At 36.9% G+C, this 26,480-nt stretch overlaps 1 protein-coding gene across 4 annotated transcripts in view; it reads right to left on the bottom strand.

Annotated features, from left to right (window-relative positions):
* BABAM2 (BRISC and BRCA1 A complex member 2) overlaps positions 1-26,480 on the bottom strand; it is a 410,927-nt gene that overhangs the window by 292,291 nt on the left and 92,156 nt on the right. The gene's annotated exons all lie outside the window — the stretch shown is intronic.

A 26,480-nucleotide genomic window follows, 5' to 3' on the forward strand; every position in this document is an offset into this window, starting at 1 on the left:
AGGTATGCACCACATCTTCTTTAGTATTCATCTGCCAATGGATACTTAGGTTGCTTCCATGTCTTGGCTATTATAAACAGTGCTATGAACACTGGCGAGCATGTATCTTTTCCAGTTAGAGTTTTTCTGGATATATGCCCAGGAGTGAGATTGCTGGGCATGTGGCAACTCTAGTTTTTGTTTTTTTAAGGAACCTCCATACTGTTTTCCATAGAAGCTGCACCAATTTATATTCTCACAAATAATCTAAGAGAGAAACAGACTACTCTTAATTAATGATAAGCTCAGAGCTGAAGTCAGAAGGGCCTCTTGAACTTGTTGATTTTTCCTGCTTTCTAAAAATTATTGCAGACAATCAAGGAGAATTCCACTATGGGCAGGAAGAAATAGTAAAGTGTAAAGTAGGGTAATAACAAAACAAGAAGCCAAAACATCCTAAGAAGATCATAATTTTAGCCCTAAAGACTTGTTTCTTATTCTTTCATAATTTTAATTTCTTCCATCTGCACCTAAATTCAGCATTAAATGCTAATGTCATTCAACTCAGATCCACAGACCATCTGCATCTATAATACCAGATATAAATGAACGCTCTGTAAACATTAGAGACCAACAGACATGTAAGCACAATGGTGGCAGTTCAGCCTGAAAAAGATAGGAATGAAGTAGAGATGACAGGAAATACAGTTAGGAAATGAAAGGTCGGGAGAAAAAGAGAAAGGATATGGCTGTGACAGCCGGACCAGGAAAGGAGATGGGAAAGATCTGACAAGTATATAGTTGCTTTTAAGCTCACAGTCATTCTTTCAACAAATACGTATCAAGTACCTATTCTGTATCAGCCACTGTTCCAGGCAGTGACAGGAATAAACCAAGTCCTTGCTAAAGGAGCTTACAGTTTCACTGGCCAAAATAAATAATCAACAAAATCAGATGGTAATAAATGCTACTGAGAAAACTGGTGAAGGAAGAGCTTCAAAAGAGAGAAGTGATCAGCTGTGCCAAATGGTGTTGCTGAGTAAGAGGAGGCCTAGGAACTGACCTGGGTATGCTGACACACAGGTCAGTAGTGTGCTCCACAAAGGCTATCTTGGTGAAGTAGAAGCTTGACTGTAGAGGCTTTAAGAGAGAATGAGTAGAAAGAAATTAGAAACGTGATACAGACAATGCAAACTGGTAACCAGAGGGGAAGAGAAAGTTTTGCTCAGATGTTTATAGTCTGAGGGAATATCCCTATAGAGAGAGGGGAACATGCTGCTGTAAAGGGAAGTGGGCACAGAACACCATCAGAGAAGGTAACAATTAGGTAGGCAGAATGGGATCTCCAAGAGGGATGCCTTAGAAATGAGCACAGAGAATCCATCTGTAGGTACAAGAGAAAAGGCCAGGTTAGGATTACAAATGTAGGCAGGTTGTTCTATGCGGTGATAGAAGCTTGTGGTGGTTCTCTCCTAAGAGTTTACATTTTCTCCTTGAAACAAGGCCATCAGCTGAGAGTGAGGAAGAAGGAGGGGATACAGGAAGTTTGAGAAGAGAGTGTGCAATAGTCATTTAGAACAATAAACAATGAATAAACTGGGGAAATGGAGGAGGAATTCCAGACAGCACTGAAAGCCCCACTGAGCTTGAGGTATGATTTTAAGTGAGACCAATCAGCATAAATTCACTCACCTGGGTGCAATGTAGAGTGGGAGGAATTTAGATTTAACAAAGGTTGGGATTTTGCCAGGTAAGTACAATGAAAGAAAGAGGGGCAAGAGATCTTTGAGGGCTTGCAGAAGAATGATTGTTAATTATGGACACAGACGATAATCGCCCTAAGCTAGGGAAAAGCAAAGTAAGTTCATAAGAGAAGTGAGAGTTAGTGGGAAAATGACAGGACCAATGGTCCTGGTGAGCTGGAAGAATTGTTGCAGTTGAGATTCTAAAAAAAAAATGAATTCTAAAAGACAGGCGTTGTGGTCGGAGAACAGGATGTTTGATCTGTAATGGGTACTGACAAGGACTGGCTGAGCATGCGCCTGGCTGAGGGAGGTGGAGTGAGGACAAGATCCCTGCAGGAAAGGAAGTCAGGGACTGAGAGGCCTGCATGTGGGGAGGAGCGTTTATGTGAATATTAAATCACCTGCAATCACAAAAAGAGCAATCAACAGTGCTGAGAAAATAACTGTGAGCCATGCGCCAAAATCTTCAAAGGATGTCTCTAGATAACAACAAGGAGGGAGGGGTGTGTCCTACTGTATGATGGGCTGAGTTTCAAGGCTGGAGATGGGGTCAGGGAAAAGGGAATGATAGTTTCCTCGGCAGCAGCTTCAAGCAGGGAGAACACCTACCACCCCTCCAAGTGTAGTGATACAAAAGATGAGAGAGAAATCAGCTGTAATAAATTATTCGAGAACATGGAAGGAAAGAGAATCTCAGGGCACAGGATCTGAATATTCAGGCTTCAAGAGTGGGAAATACTATGTTTGGTCCCTATTCCCACCTCCAGATTCTGGTTTAACTGAGTCAATCTGAAGTGTGGTCTTGGGCACTGAGGGTTTGTTTGTTTAAGCTCCCCAGGTGATTCTAAAATACAGTAAAGGTAGAGAACCACTGACTTTGGCGGGGTCGGGGTCGGGGAGGGGGGAGGTGGAATGGTGTAGAAAAGTTAAGGGTATTGGAGACTTTACTGATGACAGACCATGTTAATACCGCAAAACACTGAATCTCTAGAAATTTAGAAATCTGGCATCTATAAAGGAAAACACCAATACATTATAAATGCTCAAAAGGTGATAATTATATAGCCTGCTGAGTACTATATAAATTCTAAGAACTTTTCATATATTCAAATTAATCCTTAAGACAACCTACAAGTTACATTATTATAGCATTTTATTTAGATGAGAAACTGAGGCCAAAAGTAGTTTGGTATCTTGTCCAAGGTCACAGAGCTATTAAATAATAAAGCTGAGTTTTGAACTTAAGCAATTTGGCTCCAAGTCCCCACTTAAGCACTACAGCACAGGTTCTCATACATTCTGGTCTCAGGAACCTTTTATACTCTTAAAAAGTACTGGGGTGGTACGAGGAGGGAGGGGGGTTCAGGATGGGGAACACGTGTATACCTGTGGCGGATTCATGTTGATATATGGCAAAACCAATACAATATTGTAAAGTAATTAACCTCCAATTAAAATAAATAAATTTATATTAAAAAAAATTTTTTTTAAGTATTGGGGACCCCAAGGAGCTTCTACATATATGAATTATATGGATTAAATTTACTATAGTAAAAGTTAAAACAGAAAGTTTCAAATATTAACTCATTTAAAAATAACAATCCTACTACATGTTAACATAAAAACATTTTTAATGAAAAAACTGTATTTTTCCAAAAAATCATGAGACGCATGGCATTGTTTCATATTCTTGCAAAACTCTTTAATGTCTGATTTAATTAAAGAGCTGGATTCTCATATGTGCTTTTACATTCAATGTTGCAATATGTTGTTTTGGCTGAAGTATATGAAGAAAATACAGCCTCATTCAAATATGTACTTTGAAAAAAGAGTAGTTACACAGCCTTTCCAAATAATTCTGGATGTTCTTCTTTGATACTACACCAAAACTCAACAAGTGGTGGTTTCTTAAAGGTTAGGTGTAATGGGAATCTAAAACTACTTTTTTTCTCTTCCTTTATGGTTTATTACAGGATTTTGAATCCAATTCCCTGTGTTAAACAGTAGGATAAAATTATATTGATAAATATTTCACACTCTTACCCTAAATTCCATTTGTCTATCCTGTACTTTAAATGAAACTTTTACTCATGTATAACTTTGCACCATCATTCATTGGTCATTTAGAAAATACTGATTCACTGAGTTATGGAGATATTCCAAATGTTAACACATTTCATTTATATAATACCAAAAAATCACATTCATTAATACCATGACCAATCTCACCAGAGAAGTCTTCTATCAAAAGAAAACAAACAGAAGGTAAAGAAATACATCCTTTAAAAGAATAATAATGACTTTTCCCCAATAGTGGGTTGACTTAGGGAATAAATGACAATGGAGAAGTCACTAAATGCTCTTTCACTTATAGGAAAGATAGCTCTTCAGGAATATCCAATAAAGACTCGATGAACAGAGGAAAAAGCAGGAGCTTCAGCATTCTACAGTGAATCAAAAAGAGCCCTTGCTATGAAGTGACTGAACAAAAAGAGTATAAACTCCTCACTGGCAAACCTCTGAATCTCAAGAGCCTGTGGTCCTTTCAAGGTACTCAAGACCACATTTAAAGTATCAACAGGATATAACAACACAGTATAAAACTCAAAATGATCATTATATAGCTGGCTATGCATTTCCTTCAGAAATCATCATTAAACACTGACATATAGAAAAAAATATACAATCTTCCCTTTCTTGGTCAAGTATTCAAGTCCTTCTTCCAATACAAAAAGAAAAAGCTTCAGTTGCCTCAGTTTAAACTCTTTATTTACCTTAGTTATTTACTTATTTTTGGCTGCACCAGCTCTTTGTTGTAGTGCACTGGCTCTTCTTTGCTGCATGAGCAATCTTTCTCTAGTTGTGGTGAGCAGGGGCTACTCTCTGGTGGTTGTGCCACATGCTCTTGTTGCAGTGGCTGCTCCTGTGGCAGAGTATGGGGCTCTCGGCACTCAGGCTTCAGTAGTTGCAGCGTGTGGGCCCAGCAGCTGTAGCACACAGGCTTAGCTGCCCCATGGCACATGGGATCTTAGTTCAGGGATTAAACCAGTGTCCCCTGCACTGGAAGGCAAATGCTTAACCACTAGACCACCAGAGAAGTCTCTCATTTTAAACTGTTAATTCTAAAATTTCTCTTTAGCTATTTGGCAAGTTACAGCCTATATCTACAAAATTTTTTTAAATTATGAAAGCATATAAGCTGGCAAACACCTCTTACCAATTTGAATTCATTTCAAGTGATTCAATATAATTATTAAATGCATAGTAACGACATGCCAAGCAGTCCCTTTCCATTAAATACAACCTCCAATTCATGGAAATGCATTTGACCTCCCTGGCCATTCAAAGTGCACTTCACTGAAAAACAACTTAGTTGAAAAACATTCTCATCAAGGGAAGCAGAGATATGTTCACTGGGATAAAAATTCCTCTACTGCTGCTGCATGACCACTTTTACATATGAAGTCATTTGTGCTTTGAATTACTTGGCCTAGAAGGGGAGAACATAGAAGATACACAAGATTTTGGTCATTTTCTAAGACTAAAGCATATTTTAAAAACAGGTCTAACAATGCAGGATGTTGGGGTTTTCCACCCTCTTGAGAAGGAGATAGAGAAAAATGCCCAAAGCTTCTTCAAGGAAAGGGTGAGGGAGCATAAATTAAGAAGCCTCTTTATGAAAAAAAGAAAAGTAAGTTTTTCTCTCTCTATGCACAAGGTTCTTATTTTACTTATTTTTGGTGATATATGAAAGAGGAAATCTTAAATGAGGACGGTCACGAAGAGTAGGCATGGGATATGTAATATATCAACATGGGAAGGAGTAAAAATGCATTAGGAGAAAGTGATAAAAGTATAATAAAAGAAAACAGACAAAGGTGAAAAAATGAACTACTATCATGAAACTTTATTCATTCTCACCAAACACATATGAAGCAGTTCAGGGAAGATATCATGCCGGTGCTTTTTAAATGCTGGTTAATTAAAGAGGTTGAACAACTCTGATGATACTCAAGTGTAGACAACTGAGAGCTCAGAATGTAAACCTGCCAACCCTCAGTGACATGATATTCACTAAAGTATCAGTTTCTAACCAAAGAATTGGCATCTGCCTCTTTGTAGTCACAACCTGTCTCCCATCTAGCAGTAATTCTGGATTCCCCACTCTGGCTCACTCTACAGGCTGTCTGATTTAAGGGATGCTCCTGTTTCTGTGACCCTCAACCATCCCACGTCTCTCTCATCGATACACTCTACCACATATGTTATACTCCCAAATCGATGGCCCTGCAGACTTGAAAAAGCACAACCAATCCTCAGCCTCTTATGTGAGCTTCCTTACGTGAAAACACAGCAGATTATAACTCTTGCAAACGCCTAACTCACTTCACCCCCAAATCACATCTCACTTATTCAAAACAAGGCTTCTTCAGTCATACTAAAGCAAATTCACTCACAATGACACAAATATATGAAAAGAGTCAGGAAACAATGTACTAGATTCACAGCACTGGGGAGATGAAGAAGAGAAATAAGCAAATTAGTAAATGAGCCCTGGGACCATCACTGACTAATAAGGGAGGGGGAAAAAAATCTTATAAGGGGGAAAAAATTTCTTTTAAAACATGCTTATAATAAAAACTGTTAATTAATAAGAGGATAAAGTATAGATATAAATTAGAAACACTTCTTTGAAATTATCTGACACATTACAAAATTATGTACAACTACCTAGTACTGTACACAACATATAATACTGTACTATATATTTGAAAACTGCTAAGAGAGTAAATCTTAAAGGTTCTCATCACAAGAAAAAGAAATCTATAACTGTATGGTGATGAAAGTTAAATTTATTGTGGTATTCATTTCGTAATATATACATAAATCAACATGTTGTACACCTAAAACTAAATGTTGTATGTCAATCATATCTTAATAAAAAGTTAAAAAACAATGTGTGAAAAGTATATAACCTTCAGTTCAGTTCAGTTCAGTTCAGTCGCTCAGTTGTGTCTGACTCTTTGCCACCCTGTGAATTGCAGCATGCTAGGCCTCCCTGTCCATCACCATCTCCTGGAGTTCACTCAAACTCACGTCCATCAAGTCGGTGATACCATCCAGCCATCTCATCCTCTGTCGTCCCCTTGTCTTCCTGCCCCCAATCCCTCCCAGCATCAGAATCTTTTCCAATGAGTCAACTCTTTGCATGAGGTAGCCAAAGTACTGGAGTTTCAGCTTTAGCATCATTCCTTCCAAAGAACACCCAGGACTGATCTCCTTCAGAATGGATTAGTTGGATCTCCTTGCAGTCCAAGGGACTCTCAAGAATCTTCTCCAACACCACAGTTCAAAACCATCAATTCTTCGGCACTCAGCTTTCTTCACAGTCCAACTATCACATCCATACATGACCACTGGAAAAACCATAGCCTTGACTAGACGGACCTTTGTTGGCAAAGTAATGTCTCTGCTTTTGAATATGCTATCTAGGTTGGTCATAACTTTTCTTCCAAGGAGTAAGCATCTTTTAATTTCATGGCTGCAGTCACCATCTGCAGTGATTTCTACTAATAAGCAAATAAATGTGATTTTATTGATTTCTTCTTTTTCATAAACTGTTTCATTGAAACAATAATATACATATGGTAAGAGAAATAGCATTTTTTCTGATAGCATAAGAGAATAAAGAATAAAGGTAAGTCTTCCTCACAACCTATATTATCAGATCCCTCAACTCTCCAGAAAAACTATTCTTATCCCCAGATGGAGCCACCCTGAGACCTCTACAATGTATAGAGTACTCATAGAAATAAATATTGGTATGGCAAAAAATTAATTAGGGTAGTTTTATAATCCTCAATGGCTTTATTTTCAAATAGTCTAATAATTCTCTTCATTCTTATAAGGAGAGCCTATTGAATCTGAAATTTGAGAATGTTGCCATGTTCTTTGAAGTTGCTGTTAATTACAGTCTTGAAAACTCAGTGGGTTCTTGGAAGCACAGAAGCTAATTAGAAAGAGATGCAAATCTGTGACATCCAAATGAATAGCTAAGACGACAACCAACATACGGCCATTTTGGGGATTAATATGGGCTAGTAAAAAATATTCCTAGAAGTACAATTAAGTTAAATTCTCACACTTGCTTAAGAACTATGTGTGAGAAGTAAACTGAAGTATTCTGCTCAAATGTGGCAATTTGCAGCCTGTGTTCAGTGGCTACTGCTAGAGCCAGGAGTAAACCTAGTAGAAGGCACCCCAGCCTCTTAACCTGCTTTAACCAGAACACCTCTGTCATTCTGCTTTTGGTTTTTGTTTGGTTGGTTGTTTTGGTTTGGTTTGAGTTTGGGTTGTGTTGAAGTTTTACCTAACGTCATTTGAAAAAAAAATTTATTTTGGGGGAAGTACATCTAGTCTGCTGCTGCTGCTAAGTCACTTCAGTCGTGTCTAACTCTGTGAGACCCCAGAGATGGCAACCTGCCAGGCTCTACCATCCCTTGGATTCTCCAGGCAAGAACACTGAAGTGGGTTGCCATTTCCTTCTCCAATGCATGAAAGTGAAAAGTGAAAGTGAAGTCGCTCAGTCGTGTCCAACTCTTAGCAACCCCATGGACTCCTCCATCCATGGGATTTTCCAAGCAAGAGTACTGGAGTGGGGTGCCATTGCCTACTAAACACTTCACTGAAATCTTATGCTTCTTTTATCCTCCCTATTTGTGACCATCTTCATCATGATACCGGAGGCCCTCCCAGGAGGAATCCGAAATCATACAATGGCCTGGAGGATCTTCTAGATGTGCTGAAGAAAAGCATTTTCTCTGGTTTATAAGGCTGTAGCCCCAAGTCATGAAATTACAGATTTTATATATATATATATATAGAGAGAGAGAGAGTTCTCATGGCTTGGGACTAAAAGGGATTTATCTCCTCAAATCATACATATCTTAACAATAAACAAAGTGGAACCACAATCTTCTCAAAAAAACCTAGTCTGCTTGGCCATGGCAGCTTCCACTGCATTCTGTCCCTGCTCTCTCTAGAGCTCTCCAAGGTTCTGACCTCCCTCTCAACAACTAAATTCCCTGGATTTTCTGTGACCTAGGCTTTTCTAAAAGGTCTGATTTATTGCCTTGCAGGAAAAAAAAGAAAAAAGACAGCAGTCCATTCCCTGGCTTAAATCTTCTGGATACTAGTGGTAATGTGATACTAACCCTATGCCAATATAGAACATGACAGATAAACACCTTTGAGAAGGACAAAGGTAATGTGTTGGGCAAAATATACAAATAGCTTGGTTTCTGAAAAATCACTATTCCGCATGATTTTATTAAAGAACCAACAGGTTCACAAATGAGAAAAGGAAAAATAAAGAAATCCTAAATCTGAATTTTTTTTTTAATTTTTTTTGATTTTTTTTTTTTAATGCCATTCAGTGGGCAGCCTCACCAACAATTACTAGGTAAGCAAAACTTCCAAATAACAGAGGAGTTCTGGGGAATCTTCAAATATCTACCACCTACTGGCGCATCACACCAGAATTTCTCTACCATCCCTGTTTTATGCTCAGCAGACTCATTGGAACTGACATACATGTTTGCTTTCTTCCACAGGTCAGCATGCTTTAATCTAAAATATACACAAGTATCTCAAAAACACAGGCTTCCCTCATGGCTCAGACGGTAAAGAATCCACCTGCAATGCGGGAGACCTGGGTTTGATCCCTGGGTTGGGAAGATCCCCGAGGAGGGCAAGGCAACCCACTCGAGTATTCTTCCCTGGAGAATCCCCATGGACAGAGGGGCCTGGGAGGCTATATGGGGTCGCAGAGTCGGACATGACTGAGTGACTAAGCACAGCCAATACATCTCAAAAATAGAGTTTTAGCTCCATTTAGAAAACTCAAAAAAAAAAAAAAAACACCTGTAATATCGCTTTTTGCCCATGAGAAGTTGCTTACAAATGACCTTTCAGCTCCTCCAAAAAGAAAGTGACCAGCATGCAACCCCAGGACACGCTGAACTGCTACTTCAAATAGGTCTCTAGGGTCACTCAGCACATTTCTAAGTTCTGTTTCTTTGGAACTGGGATGGAGAGATGGGAGCAACCTAGGGTGGAAGAGAGCAGGGGGAGAAAGGAATCTCAAACCACATCTGTTGACCCAGCATTTCTTGTCTATCAAGAGGAAGAAAGTAAAGAGCAGATTCTTTTCTATCTTGGAAACCCTGCTCCAAGTGGAACAAAGTTGAAAACAAAGAGGCTCCCCCGAGCCTTTATGAGCCTTTCTTCTCTTAACAGTACAACCACTTTGAGCACAGGACCAGCATCTTTTCCAAAATGAATATAAAAGAACTAAGACTGGAAACACTAAAATCACTAACTGCTGAATTTAATAATGACCAAATCTACTCTTACTTCTTCCCTAAGATACTGTTCTCTACACACACAACTTTAAGGTGCTATCTTTAAAATACAAAATCAAATCTATTGGGGGCCAAAATGCTTAAGTTTTATACCTACTGTTTCTCAAACAAATTTTTAAAAGCATGAATAAATAATATTATTAAGTTCAATATTTGAACAAAATGTCAGTGTAGACTAAAATTTGACTGCTGCTGCTAAGTCACTTCAGTGGTGTCCGACTCTGTGTGACCCCATAGACGGGAGCCCACCAGGCTCCTCCGTCCCTGGGATTCTCCAGGCAAGAACACTGGAGTGGGTCGCCATTTCCTTCTCCAATGCATGAAAGTGAATTTGACTAGTGATCCCTAAACATTTAGAAATCTTTCTGTCTGGCCAGCAAAGTGTTTCAAAGAAATTTAAATTCCTTTAGGCTGTACATGTATCCAGTTCACCAAAACCCCAATTAAAAAAACAAAACAAAACAAGAACACCTTTCATGACCCCAGTTTGGCTGCGGCTCTGAAGTAAATGTTGCTATTCACCTGAGCCTCTGATGCCACACACCTCAATCAAGCCTATTCGGACTCTAAGAATAAAAAGCAACATTGCCATGACAGAAAGGAAATTAGCAAATATGATTTCCAACTTGACTCAAATTGTTTTTCCTGGGGATGCATTTAAATTGTCCAGGTTGCTCGAATATCATCCAGGGATGTGATTTTGAAGGAAACAGCTTGTTTCTGGTTTTCCTGGCTGTACTACAAGAAACAACAGTGTGAGCTTATTTTAAGTTAAAGTGTGCTTCTGTGTTTCTTTACAAGAAATTAACTGCAATCATTTAGTTAAAGCAAACACTTTGTTAGGATTTCACTTTTCATTAGAAAAATGTCTTCTGGAGTCTTTTGAACTTAAAAGATGAAGAATCCCAATTTCTGCACAGAGATTTTAAACTTGGAGCAAATTATTTAAATAATGGAAGAAGATGATTCAAGCTTAGTATCCTTTGTTGGCACTGAGTCTTTTATAGCCATAGGTGAGTCACAACACCACAGGAATCCTACCCAGTCTCCCCTGTCAAGACAATAATCTCTTCTCCACTTAGTCAGGACCAGACCTCAGCATAGATTCTCATTTCTTTCCAACTATGATAATCACAAAGAGACCTATAGGAATGAGCCATATGGAACAAAACAAGAGAACAAACAGCTTCAACCAAGTTGTTATTTTTAACCAGACAAACACCTGCAAGCTCCGATGCCTGGTTTCTGACCCCTGCCCTATCAATGATTTCCCTAGCTAGACCTGGCCCCTGGGCTACAATGATTTATACTACACAACTGCTTCTCCTCACCATAGCGAGCTCCCTGGACTTAATTGCAGACGGGCAGTATTTGACAGACCTTCGTCCTCTTAGCCAAAATCCCAGTCTTGGGCCTTTCTGGCCAGCAGTCTTGAAGCAACCAAAGTCCTAGTAACACAGTTTGCATATAAATAATTAGGGGAAATGCCAACTGAAAAGAAGGCTCTTCTTCAAGCTCTTCCTGTTACACCAGCCACAGGCAACTACTAAAAGAGCAAGGAAGAAAAAGCAATGTAAAGTAGACCATCAACTAAAGGAACAGATAGCCAAAAAATGTAACACACAAGATAGTAAAAACTTTCAGTGTCTTCATCCTTCCCCCTAAAAACTCCACCTCACCCCAGGTCCATATAACGTCCTTTGCCTAAACCCACATTTAGTAGACATCTATTATTTGATTTCCAACATCCATTTCCCTTCCTCTGGTAAGACAAACCCAAATTTCCTTGGGAAACCACCCCTCCCCACTCTCAGGCCTGAGTTTTGAGTAAGACCTTCTACTTCAAGCTCCATGGTGCTGACTGCCTAACCGCATCAACATTTCCTGAGCACCGAGGAAATTCAGCTATGTGCACAAGTGCAATGAGAAAAATGAAGACATCAGCTGGGACTTCTGAGAAATAAAAGTATTCTTTCTTCCCATGATAGGAGAATACAAAGTTTGAACTGGAGTAACAATTTTATATTCACTAAGGAAGAGACTTGAGTTGCTGGGTGAATATGAAGAGTAAGAATAAAGTCAACACAGTGGAAGGCAGAGCAGAGAAGAAAATAAATAGAAACTAGGTCCTTAAGTGACATTATAGTAGCTACTGGACCAAGCCTTATCTGAAGCCCACCTCTGGTCTTTTAAGTTCTATAAGTCAATGAACTCTCCCTTTATTGTTTAAGCTAATTTGAATCAGGTTTTCTGTTGGAAGAAAATGAGGAAGGAGGAGGAAAAGGAGAGGGAGAGAAGAAATAAAACAGTACTGATACACCATGTCACTATTTCACCTCACTAAGACAAAGAACAGAGGGAAACATTCATAAACTCTGATCATTATTTGAGAGCCCTTTAATCTAAAGTATACATTTGACATGGGTCCTTATGTTTTCTGCCAGAGGAAAAAAGAAAGCTTCTTACATTACTGCAGGAAAATCTACACAAAGGATTAATCTATTTCCACAAACCCAACAATGATTAAAATAATTTCCCTTAAGGAAAAAGTAAATTAAAAGGAAGGAAGGAAAGATGGAAGACTCTACTGCTATATATTACAGCTCATTCAATACATGTTAAGTTAAAATGAATCTGAAATAGGTATCGGAAATGTTCCCCATCCCAGAGCTTTTCAAATACCAGTAAGGTATTTGATTCAGTCGGTAATAAAGTGAGATTTCTGAAAAACTCAATACTGCTGCTGAAGGTTGCAAGGCAGAAAAGTGAACAACTGTTTCAGACCAGATAAGAACATTTTGATTAGTGACATGTGTCTTGGGAACGTATACAACAAGCAGCAGCCCAGCACTTTGTTAACACGAGCTCAGAGAGGCCTTTACTGCCTTCGTGGTCCTGTAAACAGGAGGTATTTTTCTCTTTCCTCCACTTGAGTGAAACAATCGGCATGGACACACTGTACTAGGTGTCTTATGAATGCTGGTTCCATGCCAAGCTTAAAGTGTGCAGCTTTGACTAATAAGCCTTTACATCGTTTGCACAGATTCTCTCCAGAGAGATTAAAAATACGCCCCCACAATAGCAGCCACAGTGACGGCCCCAAGTCATTTGTCAACTGAGCAATACACAGTGATTATTACTTGGTTTCATCAATTTTTACTCCCTTAAACTCAACATCCCTCTCCAGTCCCCAAGGCCATTCTTCTAACCACTTCTTTCAAAACTGTGGTGCTTCTCATAGTCAACAAAGAGAAGTAGCTATTTCAAATTGTACCACCCAAACAATCTTCCCTGGGTCTCAATGTAAATAATTACAAATACATACCCTGCCAACGAAATGCCTCAAGAATCTTAACAATGCCCTTATAACCTAAGCCATCAATATCTATTACCAACAACACACTTTATCAGACACAATGGGGTTCTTTCTATCAATAAATACCACTTTTAAAAAAAATTCTTTAATAAAGGTCTGTCGGTATACAATCTTCATTGGCCAAAGAAACCTGGTATTCTCAGCAATATATGAAACCTTTTCTACCTACAGCTCTAGTTCCCATCCTGTCTATCACCAGAATAACTGTAAAAGTATCTATTAAAAAGACAGACTCTCAGATCCTGCACTCTGGGCAGCAGAGGAGGAGATGGTTAAGTAACATCACCAACTCAACAGACATGAATGTGAGCAAACTGCTGGAAATAGTGGAGGACGGAGGAGCCTGGCATGCTGCAGCCCATTGGTCACAGTCGGACACGACTTAGTGACTGAACAACAATAACACACTCAGACACTGATTCAGTAAGCCTGGAGGGACACCCACTTTGTGGCCCTAGAGAATCTGTTTTGTAATTTTTGGAGTCATGTTCAGGTATCCTGATAGCAAGGCAGAAACCCAGGAAGTTAGATCATCTTCCTGATGAATTTTCTTATTGTGCTCAAAGACCCAAATAATTTCATATAAACTCACTGATCCTTCACATAAGATCCACTGTTTAAATGATGGCTAAAGGCTCCATCCACTAGAGCTTTCCATTCGAGTTGCCCTGAACATTTCCCAGGAATAACAGAATGTGTCTTCAGACCTGTGACCTATTTTTAACAATAACTAACATTTGAAATCCAGGGCTATCCACACCCAGAAAAGAAAATCTTCAACGATGGAGAACCAACATCACTCTTGTGAATTCCTACAAACTCGATCCCCCTCATCTGCCTAGATTTCTATCTTCCAGGCTCCTCCTGAGAACCCATCATCCCTAATTTAATGCCATCTGTGTGCTGTGATTAGTCGTGTCTGACTCTTTGTGACTCCATGGATTATAGCCCACCAGACTCCTCTGTCCATGAGATCCTCCAGGCAAGAATACTGGAGTGTGTTGCCATGCCCTCCTCCAGGGGATCTTGCCAATCCAGGGATCGAACCCAGGTCTTCCGCATTGCAGGTGCATTCTTTACCATCATCTATGCCCCAGAAAAAAGCACCAAATAGCTTACTAAATGGTGCAATCGTTCTTAAATTGGAAGTATTTATTTGTGTTTAATTTTTTTTTTTTTTGGCTACACCATGGCAAGTGGGATCTTAGTTCCCTGACCAGGGATCAAACCCTTATCCCCTATAGAGCAAGTGAGGAGTCTTGACCTCTGGACTGCCAGGAAAGTCCCTATTTGTGTTTAATTTTAAACCACTTCTTTTCTCTCAAATGTTTTTATGATGCTTTCATTTATATTAAGGAATTACAGAGGAACTGCAAATTGGCACCTTCAGCCTGCAGACATGCTTTCTTTGACCTACACAAAATTTCTACTTGAAAATCTTTAGACAAAGCATACACATTTCAGCAGGACACAACTACCACCAATTACAACTGCTATATACTGACCTTTTTCACTCATTTGTATTGCCTAGCTGGCTCCTCTAGGCATCTGAGTTTGCAACAACTAAATTCAGATTTTAGGGAATTTACTAAGATTAATTTTTAGTTCCTTTCTTGGTCCCTTCACTTACAGTAGATACATAAGGTGTTTATTGGCATCACATAAGCAAAATGCAAGACAAATGGCTAAAGTTTCTAAGACACTGAAAACTAAAGATGAAAAGAAAGTTCTCCTACTCAGTGTACCCACTACTGTTCATGAAGAATGGGTGCTACAGTTCTTTCATATTACTTTTCTTCTATAAGACTATAAACTACCCAAGAACAGGGACAGTATCTTACTCATCTGTATGCAAGAGGGGTGCTAGACATCATGGGCTATTCAATGTGGGCACTCAAAATGATTTGTCAAATGATCACTACTATTCAATTCATTATGAACTAAGTTAAATATATTAAAGGATCTGAAAAATTTCCAGTGTCAACAGAGATACTGGCTCTTGGGAGCCAAGTTAACCTGTGGTTATGAGAAGAAGTAGACAAAAGGAAATGGGACAGCAATTCTGAAAATACAATATTGTAGTAAGACTAATTAAAGTCATCAATCATTAAAAGTTTGAACAATCTGAAAACTATTATCTTAAAAGCATTTTTAAGACACAATTTTTCTCCAAAAGCTAGCACTTAAAGTAAGAAAAAAAATTACTTTAAAAATCAAATTATCATGGTTCAACAGTCAAGGTCTAAGGGGTACGAAATAGCACATTAAATCAGTTCTCCGTTCAAAAAAACCTGCATGAGATGTTGATCTTCCTGTTTTTCATAAACCTTATAATTGTGCTTCCAGAAAACTACCAAGCATCTGCCTCTATGTAGCTAATTCTTATCATCTTGGAGCCCTCACAAGGAAACAGAGAGCATACCGTGCCAGGATCACTCTCTCCTCCAGCCAAAATCATTATGCCTTGGAGCCAATTTCCTCTTGGTAAATTTTGATCAAATTCCTTCAATTTGCAATTTCCTCAGCACTAGTAATGGCTACACATGTCACAAGTCAGTATATATGTGTTATGTGTTTAACACTATAGATTATAAATTTAACAGTAATATGTACACATGTGCACATGTGTAAACATCTATATATGCAGCGATACATACAAATGCATGCACACTGGTTCCTGTAAGTCTCTTTACATGACTGTGAACACCACAGACGCAAAGCCCATTTGGGCTTCCTGAATCCAGTGATAATGCTCTGGTAATTAACATTACTTTGGAAATCTGCATTAATCAACTCTACGATGCAGCTACAATATGACAATCAAGCTTAATAATAATTCTGATGCTACAAACATTCCCTTAAAAGCTTCTGAATCATCAAAAAATGGATCAAATTATCTTTTACTTTAAGGGTAAAGAGTATTTTTATCAAAAATCAATTATTTTAAAAGAATTGGTGATCCATATATAACATCCACAGTAAATTTTTATGATTATGAATATTTGATTAACCAGTACACATATTTCCTAGTTATTCTTGATAAAGCAGAATTTTTATAATTTTTATATATGACTCCTATCTTTGAAATGTACATATTTACATATATTATTAACAGGAATTGCAGATTAACCACAACACCATATTTTACAGACATGATAATTCTTCAGTCCTTTAAATGCCAAACTGTTGACTCTCTAGTTGTGGTTATTCTTTAAAATAAGCCATATTAAATATAATTCACCTTTTCTGATGAATCAAGGTCATTTTTATGAGAGTGTATTATACTGCCAGTATGTTTTTAAAAACCATTATATCATTAGAGGTTTTTAAGTGAATAGGCTGTCCTTAAAATGAATGCATCCAGGATACTTTACCTTAATAATCCTTCTGTTGATTTTCATAGTTCTTTTCTATCTACTTTACAAACATTTGTCTCATTTTGCTATATCCAGTGTCATTGTAAATTTTAATCTTCAGTCATACATTATACACAATTATCTAAATAAAAACTAAAGATGCTTCTATAGCTCATATATAAAATACAGCATGTAGTCCCTATCATAAAATTCAGAACCTCTTTCTCTGGGAGGGTGGGGTTATTTTTGGTTTGTGACTATGTACCAGGTGGTTGAAGGTGCACAAAATCTGGGACATACTCCCACCTACCAATTCACAGGAAATGCAGAGGAACATGTTAAACTGTGCCACGGGAATATAATCAACAGAATCTAAAAGACAAATAGATCTGCTTCTTCAATCATAAATTGCAAATGGAGGGGGGAGATGGAGAAAACTGACAAGTTACAAGATATTTAGAAGATGTAACAATTACAATGCATAGGTTTTGATTCAGATAATTTGAAATTTGAACACTGGTTATTTCATGATGCTACAGAATTAGTTATTTTTTTTTAGACAAGATAATGATATTTTGGTTATGTATTTTAAAAGATTCCTTATCATTTTTAGTAACATACAAAAATATTCACAGATGAAATGATAAAATGTACAGAATTTGATTCAATATAATATGCTAGTAAGTGGATGGAGTAAGTGGATGAGGGTACTACAAGACTGATCATGAGCTGACAATTACTGAGGCTGGGTGACAGACCCATGAGGATTTACTATATAATACTTTCTACTTTTGTATATACTTGCAATTTTTCACAATAAAATTTTTTAAAATGAAGCACTTTTTAAAATAAAGCAACCCTATAGTTACAAAGAATTTTGTTTTGCTTTGATTTCTAAAAATTATATCTAAGATTATGCTTTGATTTCTAAAAATCGCTAGTTAAAAATTCATACTAAAAGTTAAAGAAACTATAACAGTGAAACTATAACAGTAATCTTAATTTTTTAATCCAGTTAAAAGAGTTTCTCAGTTTTCAAAATCTTCATTCATCCTTTACCTCAAATGTTATTAACATTTTACACTGCATTACTGTCTTAGAAAAGAATTCTCACAGGACATGTTGCAAAACAGCACAAAATTTTAGATCACAATTTTAACAGTCATAAATAAAAAGGTACAAAAAAGTACCAACAAAAACTAAGAAAAGTATCCTTGGCTCTCTTCAGGAAGTTAAAGTTATTAGGTTAATGGATGTATTTCAATTGTTTATTTTTAGTCCTAAAAGTCTGAAAATTACTATTACAGATTTTCTGATTCAGTAAGAATATAATTAAGGGTGCCTATGATATAGTCACTATGAACTTCAAAAGAAACATTTATAACATAAATCTACACCTAATACCAAAATTATTTCTAGTCAGTTCTATTCATATATCAAGACAAACATACAAACTCAAACGTTCAAAATCGAAACAATTTTTCACATTTTTCTGACCCTAAAATGCTTTAAATCTAACAAGGGTGGATTTAGTGAATTTGGTTTTAGGAGTAGTATTACCTAGGTAGAGGCTGAAAGTAAAACAAACGGTTAACATACACTTTTCATATAATAACACAAAAATAATATACTAGTTTTTACATTAAATCAAACTTCATTGGGACAAATTTTTACATTTTTAAAATAATTCTCATAGAACCTGGCTGTGCTAAAAGTTCATGTTAACCTTGCAAACATCTCCAAGGTAATAAAAGAAATAAATCCTTTTAAAATGTACCTTTAAACATATAAATTATATACAATGGTTATACTAATCACTATTCTTACCAATTAATTTTTTCAAATCTTCTAAAGAACTCCTTTGATTTAAAAATGTGACTGATCACTTCTGGTATGCTATATTTTAGATACTATAAGTAATGAGCTGACCTTCTTTTAAAAATCTATTATAGTCCAGACTTTCTACTTTTCAATCTGGCTTCTTTACAAATGTTCTTGAAACATATTCAAGAAGCTTCATTAAATATGTTAAGTGTTTTACTTATGATAATATTGTGCTTCTATGGTATTTTCATAATCCCAACAACTTAAAAACATTTTAAAATGTATACAAGGTCTACTGAGTCATTGTCAATTCAAGGCTACAAACCATTCTATGGTTAAATGATTACATCAGACCAGTGTAAAGGTTGTGCTGGCACTTTACTTTGCAGGTTTAAATATCTTGGCTCTTCCAAGCTTATGTGGGGGCTGCAGTTTGGCATAAAATTCTCAGCCGGATACAGATAATTTATCCAAAAAACATTTTTAAATGGCTAAAGTTTTTTTTTTTTTCTTTTTAAAAATGTTGAGAATGCATACATTAGAATTAGTTTCAAGTTTATAATACTGTTTCCCTTTTTAATGTTCTCATCCCCCAGATAACCCAAGTATAGTAAAATAATCCTAAACCTAAAGATGTTCAATAGGTACAAAACCTCACTTCGATATGAGTTAAAACGCAAACTCAAAGATCAGAATAAACTGCTTTGAGTTATAAAGGGAAACCAGAGGGCTTCTCTGAAAATACAAACATCTGCTAAACCTTCTATAGTTAAAGATTATATGTTGCCTTTGGTCATTTTGGTTTCTACACCTCTATTTTTATTTCCATTTTTCCATTCAAATGTTACTTTATTCTTCACAACAGCCTTGTGAGATAGGTACTAATATTAGTAGTTTTATTAATAAATAAACACATAGATGTTAAGTACCCTGGTCAGCATAGTCCACATAGTAATCAACAGAGCTGAAACTAGAATTCAGATCTGTTTCAATCATATTCATTTTCAGTAACCTTAGTTTTCAGCTCTGGTTGTACACGAGAATGAGCTTTCTAAAACCACTGGTGCCCCGGCTTTAACCTAGACTAAGCTAGAATCTTTAGGAGATAGGAGGTTCAGTATATTTCCAGTGTCCCCATGAAAGAATCATAGTATTACACAAAGCAGCAACATAAGAACAGAAGAGTTAGCAAGAAGGATGGCAATATTAAGCCAAACACTTGTAAAGGCAAGCTTTAATGCCATTTTTTTTCTCACCCTACATACATCCACGTCCTCATTCCCAAATTAGTAAATACCAAGAAAAACTCATTTAATTTTAATATTTGCCTGTGTGAAGTGTGGAAAAGGAAATGGCAACCCACTCCAGTATTCTTGCCTCTAGAATTTCTTGGACAGAGGAGCCTGGTGGGCCACAGTTCATAGGGTCGCAAAGAGTTGGGCACGACTGAAGTTGACTTAGCACACACACATGAAATCTATTGGGAACATAAATCCTAACACCCACCAAAATATAAAAGACAACTGCAGCTGAAATACCTTCTGGATGATGTGTAATTTTATACTCTCTTTACTGCTATCTCCCTTCATCATATTTTATTGCTCTTCATTCCTTTCTGAAGGAATATATCCTAATCTTCCTAATAAATCTCTAATTTTCCAAATGAAACCTTTCTCTCCCTGAAGAATTAGTAAAGATTTGCCGATGATGAACTCACTGTTTTTACCTAAAAGTGTAATTATTTCACTTAAATTCTTGAAGGATATATTTGCTAGCAACAAATTTTAAATGACTGTGGTTTTGTTTAACTGCATTAAAGATATTGTTTAACTGTCTTCTATCATCCATATTGCCATAAGAAGTCAGCTAACAGTCAAACAGTCACGCTTTTGTTTTCTCTAGCTATTCTTAGATTTCTCTCACTGCCTAGTTATCTGTAATTTTGACATCGTGAATCTAGAAGTGTTTTTCTTCTAACTGGACTTTCTGAATCTGAGGAATTATGCTAATTTTTGAATGATGAATTCAATTTGTTAATATTTTATTATAAAATACATACATAGACAAGGTCACAAAACAAAAAGGTATATATAGCTCAATTAATAATCATAAAACCAGCACCTGTGAAAGGAATGGAGCACATGTACAAAGCTAAGCTGACCAGCACATTCTAGCTCCCAGAGCAACAATATTCATGGATACGATGACCCAAGTGAGGCTAATCAAGACTAACAAGGCTCAATTCTAAGACTTTTGTTCATGATGTCATGATGTCAGATTTTCTCTTGTTCTGGTATTGTGATGTTGACCTAGAGGTATTAAGAGATGCTATGAAGAAGCTGAGAACAATGCCACAAGAGGGGGAGGTAGAACAAAGCCCTGATGCTACTAAGTATTTGACCCTAAAATCAGTCATGTCCCCAGCTAGCTCTACCCCAATCTTCTCTGTTATTTGAGCCAATAAATCCTCTTTTTACTTAAGCCAGTTAGGTTACATTTTCTGTCACTTGAATGCTACCAGAATCTAATTGATACAATTCATCATATGATTTCCCTTCTTGAAGCACTTCTCCATCTGAACTCTGTTATTATCTTTCTACCTTATATCACAATTATCTACAGCCAGATTTCTTCTGCTACTGAACTGTGAGCATAGAGCACAGGTGCTGACAACAGAGGTACTGGATAAACATATACTGAAGAAACTGGGACTAAATCATCCATCTTTATATCCCTAATACTTAATACAAAGGCTTAAATATACTACAGACTCAATACATGCTTTAGAAGGAATTAACTGACAAATAAGCAGCTGGAAATAGTATTTCAATAGAGCAGAGATCAGGACACACACAAACAGTATCTTGAAATAACACTTTTCAGAGACTAGAATGATCCATGTGGTAGTGAATTAAGAGTTGAAGACATCAGTAATAATCATGTTCACTTAATAGAGATACAAATGGCTAATATATACATATATTTCTATATGTACATATTTCCTTGATCTATACACTGAGAAGACCCAAAAGGGGACACCCCAGTAGCAACAAGCACACTTAGCACTCAGATCTTGGTTTCCAATACCTTTCTCCAATAAAGTAAAAGAACTAGGGCTTCTTGGGGAAATGGTTGATTCTAAGGCTAGAGCAGGAACTAGATAAGCTGGGACTGAATATCTTGTAGTCTTATAAAGTAAGAAAGTGCTCCAACAAACAAATCTATAATAATGGGGGCATGTCAAAGGAAGATAGGAGCCAACTGAATAGCTTCCAATGGCCAAAGCTGGAGCAATTTTAGCAACAAAATAAATAATACAGTAGTGGATTGTAACCCAAAGCATAAAATAAATACCTATATAAGCCCATACTGATATAAATAAGTGACATGGGAGAACACACAAATCTCCCATACAGAAGAATTACAAATAACTTATGCAGGTATTCTGCCCTTGAAGAGGTAGATCATACCTCTTAATCTTTAAGTGTGGCTCACACACAGTAACTCTTTTCTAAGAAGCACAGTATGGAAAGGATGAGAAAAGAGTAACTTTACAGTAAAGCAACCTGACAAACACTCTCTCAAGTCAAGTGATCAAGGTCAATATCAATAGTGATAAGTCATATTCATAGTATGTACCCTAAACATGATGTGATGAAAACAGCACTTTAGCTCTGAGGTCTTCCTACCAAAAGACCATAACTATGGTCTAACCATGAGAAAAATATTAGACAAATCCCAGTTGAGAGACATTCTATAAAACATCTTGCCAGTACTGCTCAAAACTATCAAGGTCATCAAAAACAAGGGAAGTCTGAGGAATTGTCCCAACTACAGGAACCTAAATAGACAAGAGAACTAAATGTAAGTGTTATCATGGATGAGATCCTAGACAGAAAAAGGACATCAGGGGAAAACTAAGGAAATCTGAATAAAGTTTGAACTTCAGTTAATAATGATGAATCAATATTGGTTCAGAATTGTACAAATGTATCATAGTAATGTAACATGTTAGTGTTAGTCGCTCAGTCGTGCCCTACTCTTTGCGACCCCATAGACTGCAGCCCACCATGCTCTTCTGTCTATGAGATTTTCCAGGCAAGGATACTGGAGTGGGTTGCCATTTCCTTCTCCAGGGGATCTTCCCAACCCGGGGATCGAACCCAGGTCTCCTGCACTGCAGGCAGATTCTTTACCAACTGAGTTAGTGATAGGCAAAACAATGAGGGGTACACCGGAACACTCTATCTTTTCAGTAATTGTATAAATCTAAAACTAAAAGTTTATTAAAAAATAAATAGCCCTTCACCCATAAGGCCCTGTATACCAAAAGGACACAAAGTAAGTTAGGTATAGACTAGCCTTTGAAACAAGTAGAAAATGTGAAATAATCAATTTAGAGATTCTAAGGAAACATAATCAATAATCAAGTGCACATTTATCTTTAAAAATGTAGAATAAAATCTGACTCCTCTGAAAAACTAATGTATGCATATTAATTTCATAACTATTCCCAAAAGTGCACCCCCCACTACAGGTAGCTAAAGAAGAAAAGCATCAAAAATCTGTGGAATTCTTAAGACCACAGGGGAAAAGATATCTTCAAATCATGAACATCTCAAAAATGTCTTGGTAAACCATATTTTTTTAAAAAAAGAAAAACAAAATTAAAACCTAAGGCTGCAATAGTTGCTTAAAATCACACCCTAAATCTATAAAGAATAATCTTTTGTATCCTAAACTCAATTTTGCTTCCATCTACTTCTATAAGTTTCTACTCTTTACCTATGCAAATTCTACTCCGAGAAAACTGGTTTGCATACACAAAACAAAAAGACAACATACTAAGTGGGAGAAAATATTTGTAAACAATGCACTGACAAGCAATTAATCTCCAAAATATACAAATAGCTCATAGAGCTTAAGATTAAAAAAAAAAAAACCCCAATCAAGAAATGGGTAGACCAATATAGACAATTCTTCAAAGACATACAGATGGCCAATAAACACATGAAAAGATGCTCAGTACTGCTAATTATTAGAGAAATGCAAATCAAAACTGCAATGAAGTGCCATCTCAAACCAGTTAGAATGGCCATCATTAAAAGGTCTACGACTAACAAATGCCAGAGAGGGTGTGAAGAAAAAGGAACCCTCCTATTATGTCCGTGGGAATGTAAATTGGTGCAGCCGCTATGGAGAATAGTATGCAGATGCCTCAAAAAATTAAAAATAGAGTTGCCATATGATCCCTGAGCAAATAACTGGAGAAAAATCTAATCTGAAGAAATATAGGCACTCCAATATTTATCGCAGCATTATTTACAATGGCCAAGACATGGAAGCAACCTAAGAGTCCATTAACAGATGAATGAATAAAAAAGATGTGGAACATACACTGCAATGGAACATTACTCAGCCATAAAAAAAAATAACATGTACTGTCTGGATAAAGAGCCTAACTTTGTACTAAAAAAAATAAAAATAAAAATAACACCTTTTGCAACAACATGAATGGACCTAGAGATTATCATACTAAGTGAGGTTAAATCAGGCAGAGAAAGGAAATATCATATGATATCACTTATATGTAGACTCTGAAAAGTGATAAAAATGAACTTATTTACGAAACAGAAACAGTTTCACAGGCATAGAAAGCAAACATGCTTATCGAAGAGGACAGTGGCAGTGGGGGTGGGGAGGGGGATAAATTAGGAGTTTGGGATTAACATATTCAAAATACTATAAATAAAGCAGATAAACACGGACCTATTGTATAGTTATACAGCATAGGGAACTATACTGAATATCTTACTATCAAACTGAATCATTTTGATGTACACCTGAAACTAACAACACTGTAAATTAATTATGCTCCAATTTTAAGAAAAATAGTTAAAAAAAAAAAAACTGTTTTGCTCAATGTTTCTAACATGTTATCCTTGGTTTGAGATACTTCTCTGTAGCTTTCTCTTCCTGACTACAGTGCTATCCCTTCTGTTCATTTTCTAAACCTAATCTTGTCCCATCACTTCATGGGAAATAGATGGGGAAACAGTAGAAACAGTGTCAGACTTTATTTTGGGGGGCTCCAAAATCACTGCAGATGGGGATTGCAGCCATGAAATTAAAAGACGCTTACTCCTTGGTAGGAAAGTTATGAGCAACCTAGATAGCATATTCAAAAGCAGAGACGTTACTTTGCCAACAAAGGTCCATCTAGTCAAGGCTATGGTTTTTCCAGTAGTCATGTAGGGATGTGAGAGTTGGACTGTGAAGAAAGCTGAGTGCCGAAGAATTGATGCTTTTGAACTATGGTGTTGGAGAAGACTCTTCAAAGTCCCTTGGACTGCAAGGAGATCCAACCAATCCATTCTGAAAGAGATCAGTCCTGGGTGTTCTTTGGAAGGAATGCTGCTAAAGCTGAAACTCCAGTACTCTGGCCAGCTCATGCAAAGAGTTGACTCATTGGAAAAGACTCTGATGTTGGGAGGGGTTGGGGGCAGGAGGAACAGGGGATGACAGAGGATGAGATGGCTGGATGGCATCACCGACTTGATGGAAGTGAGTTTGAGTGGACTCCAGGAGATGGTGATGGACAGGGAGGCCTAGCGTGCTGCAATTCATGGGGTTGCAAAGAGTTGGACACGACTGAACGACTATACTGACTGATTGACCCCTGTTTAAAGACCCAGGTAACCTTCCCCCATAAAACCTCATACAACCATCAGGGCACAATAATCACTACTTCATCAGAATTCCTGCACTATTAATGTGGTACTTAACATATTCATTCATTAAGAAAAAAAAAACTTAGTAGTGTGTACTTCTGCCTTCAAGGTGCTCTCAGAATGTCAGAGAAGACAGAAATGTAAACAAACAACTACTAGACAAATAGTAGTGCTGCAGAGGTATACATAAAATGTTAAGACAATGTACTGCAATATGCTACAATATCTCTTTTTTATGTTTAAGCCATTTCTCCAGTTAAACCAAAGTCCCCTTAAAAGGTGGAGTTCTCCATCCCTACTCAATGCTGTATACAAACTAGCTAAAAACAATATGGATGTTACTTCACTAAAACCTGAATTTCACCTCTATTTTCTTTTTTTTTTAAACCTTTATTTTCTTAAGAAGAATATGCATGGAAACCCTGTTCACAGAAATTAGATTTATAATGATGAAGTAAAAACTTTTTTAAGTTATTACCATCATCAACTATTAGGTTTTAAGAAATCAGATTATTCCCATTTCACTTAAGTGAAGCTCATTGTTTCTGATGAAAAACAAACTTAAAAATAAAGAAATAGGACTGGTTTTAGATACACCTTTTATTTTCCAACTCCTGGCTGGGAAGATCCCCTGAAGAAAGGAAAAGCTACCCACTCTAGGATTCTGGCCTGGAGAATTCCAGGGACTATATAATCCATGGGGTCACAAAGAGTTGGACACGACTGAGTGACTTTCATGTTTATTTTCCTGGGAAGGCACTAACCTCTCCAGGGCAGAATAGAAGTCAATTTTAAAAGATGTTTCAGATGAATTCATAACATCAAAGGAAAAATGCTTTCAATAATATGTAAAGTAAAAAAAAAACCTGCTGAAAAGTGCAAAGGACATGTATGCATGTGACAGAGACAGAGAAAAATACTAGGAGTAAATATACTAAAATAATTAACATTTTAATACTCATCCCTTAACTGTGTGATTAAGGGTATGTTTTCTTGGTACTTATCTGTATTCTATACAATCTGTCATTAATGATAAAAAATACATT

The sequence above is a fragment of the Oryx dammah genome, unplaced genomic scaffold (genome assembly GCF_014754425.2).
Source record: "Oryx dammah isolate SB20612 unplaced genomic scaffold, SCBI_Odam_1.1 HiC_scaffold_25, whole genome shotgun sequence".
NCBI lineage: Eukaryota > Metazoa > Chordata > Mammalia > Artiodactyla > Bovidae > Oryx > Oryx dammah.